Raw genomic sequence first — 3,254 nt, 5'->3', positions numbered from 1 at the left:
CTGCTGAATTCCACGCTCAGAGTTATCTCCGGCCCCGCCGCTCTGATTGGCTGCTGACGCAACGCCTGCGGCGAGCCACGCCCACACCGCACTTGACCACGAAAATGCAGGTGCTACTATTGCATTCCAGTGCACATCATGAGACACTATTTTAGACCATTTTAAAAACAAAAAAGCAAAAGACTTATGAGGCATGTTACTTTAATTTCTTTACGTAAACGTTGTAATTTACCCCTGACATAAATTGTTTTCTCCTACATCCATATGTTTTTGTTTACTTAGCCTTTGTGTTTTCATATGTGAGTTGTATATGTTTTTAAGAATTTTGTGTATATTCTGGTGATTCATAAAAACCAAATAGATAGCACATCACAATGAATGCTTTTCCCCTGAAAAAACTGACCATAATTCTCTTAGAATGTAGGCCTACTAATTTTAATAAATGTTTATGTTGCCTTTAAATTGAGGTAAACCCTGCAATAATGAATGTTAATATCTTCTATTAATATCTGGGAGTGTGGAGTGTGTGTGTTTTTTTAACACCCCAGTGCATATGCTTGTGTCGCTTATTAGTTTATGTAAAATACATAAATAAAACCACCAGTCAATCTAAGAAAGACGTGGCCTTAAGAGAGTGCTGTTGTGATGCGACCAAACAAAGTGCTATTATTCAGATTGAGGAACAGAAAGAACACTGAGTTTTCTTCTCTACAGCTAGAAAGAGCCACATTGTGACGTTTTTGACAGAGAATTATTGATCGTTGAAAGGAAGGGGTGTCTGTTCGGCATGGTGGTGTCAACACATAGGCTACAACAAGTCAATTGTCTTCAATAAACATTTTAATTTGAAAGTATGAAAGACGCCCACCAGAAATTGGACATATTTCAACAGAAAAGGTTACTGACTGGCAGTGAGGTCAGGTCACTGAGGGCCACACAGCTTTATCCAATTCAGACGATGCACCATTCTGAGGGTAGCCTATGTTTACACGACAACTAGCCTACCTACTAAAAACGGCAAAAAGAAAATTCCTTTGCGTTATTCACATCATTGTCAAAATGATCCCCGTTCGCAAGGATCAGTGAAAACCACTAGAAACGCTGTATTATGCATGCCAGGCCAGTAGTTGACGATGTCCCTTTGTAAAGAAACACTACATGCGCATGACGTCACCATTTTCACAAATTCACGTTTTTGTAGTTTTCGCGCTTTCAAATTTTTTTGCGTTTTTAGGCCCCCAAAATGCATTAAAAGTTTTCTGTTTTTTGTTGAAAATGGTGTAATGTAGGCTCAGAAGGTTTGAGATATAAATATGGAAATATATATTGCACGCTGCAACTTGTTTCTCCATACTTTTTAGGTTTTACACAACAAAGATGTAGGCTAGGATATACTAAAAACGAAAATGTTTTTCCATTGAGGTTTTTCCAAATTCCTTTTTAAAATTCCTTTTCAAAAGTTTGCATTTTCAGACCCCCAAAACGCCGTTGTCGTGTAGCCTAAATGAGCGGTCAAAACCGTTTCCGTTTTTAGTTCCATTTTATTTTCATGGTGTCGTGTAAACACTCCCTCTGTCAACAGGTCAGAATGAAGATAACCAATAGCAGCAGCCTTTGAATGTGCACTGAAAAAACGATAAGAAAAAACTAAAAGGGTAGCCTAATAAATAAACTGGTTTTGATCAAGTCAAAAATATAATTTAACATCACTGAAACCACCTACATACATTGATTTATTCCATCAAAACGTATTTGTATCAGTATGTCTTAAATCAGATAGAAAGCTCTTTAAGGTAAAATTTGCAAGTTTAATAGCCAACATTGTGTTTGTTCATGTAGCCTGAAGGTGTGAGTGGCAACAGCAGCTGTTCTCGTTTTTGCATTCATAGTATTAGGCCGACCCCCCAAACCATCATGTGTCCAGAATAAACACCCACTGTTTACACTGTCCAATTATAACTCCGATCCATGAGCTCAATGTCCAGAAATATACAAAGTGACTAAGCTCACCAAGAATAACAACAGCTTTAAAATACCTTATTTTTTAGGTATCAGCTAAGTCCAAATTTGAGATAGGCCTATAGGCATCATAACAGCTTTCCCACTTTTCACTGGGATGCCCACAGAATTTAAAATCCCCTAAATGATAGTCCTTCTTTAGGCCTGGCACAGAGCAGTACTCCCATCCATCTTGAACACTTTCAGGAAATTAAAGAAAGCAGAAGCGGAACTCTTATTTATGTCTACAAACAAGCAGTCTCCTCTTCACAGAAATTAATGGATGAGTCTAGCTTACATTGGGAAGGAATTCAGAGGTGTGCAATAATCAAATAATCCATTTGAAATTAATCATAAGCATATCAAAAAAGGTTTTTCAATAATAACATGTCAGGAATTAGATCAAAGACTAAAATATGTGTGCAAAAGTATTTCCTGAATGGGTCATTCTTTACTGCTGTCAGCATTTGCGTAACTTTTTTAAACACCCCCACAAAATAGGGACTTGTTTGTGCTCTTTGTGAACCAGTTCTGGTATTAAAAAATATCTATGAACAATCAAGTCAAACATGGATATGACACTAAGTAAAAAAAAAAAAAAGAAGAAAAATATTTTCTGAATATTGTTGTCTTCCAGTACAAATATCTAAACATTCTTAAATCAAGATACATTTAGACTTGAGAAGCAAAATTACAAAAAAATTCTGATTAATGGATGAAAATGAAGCGAGTTTATGCTTAAAAAATCGCCAGATATTTTGATTATTTTATGTAAAAAAAATCACTTGATAATTTTTTGCTAATTATAAAACTGATTATTTATACTGTTAACCAAGACATACGCAGTGTAACGTGAAACAAAAAAATACCGCAGTCGGTAGGCTACCTGCAAAAAAAATAATTAGTTTACTTTTTTTACTTTTTAGATTTTTATTTTTGATCCTCAGGATTACAGATTATTGCTCATCTACCATCACTTGCCATATTTAAACATTGTTGACAACTCATCATTAAATACTTTCTTGTTTGTAGTGAAGATTTAACAATAAATATACAGATGTTTGAACGTCTTTACGTCAACGCTCGTTCTCCATAAGAGGTGCTGGTGTTGATCCCATGCGCTCCACGTGATTTTAAAACCATCCCCAAAAATCCTTGGCAAAGCCCAGGCCTGGAACCACCGTCTACTGCCACACTGCAGCAAAGACCCCGGTTTGTGCACACGAGCCTCTTAAACATTGTAATGTACACACACA

Source organism: Leuciscus leuciscus (assembly GCF_965113295.1).
Source record: "Leuciscus leuciscus genome assembly, chromosome: 4".
Taxonomy (NCBI): Eukaryota; Metazoa; Chordata; class Actinopteri; order Cypriniformes; family Leuciscidae; genus Leuciscus; species Leuciscus leuciscus.
This window is presented reverse-complemented; position numbering follows the sequence as displayed.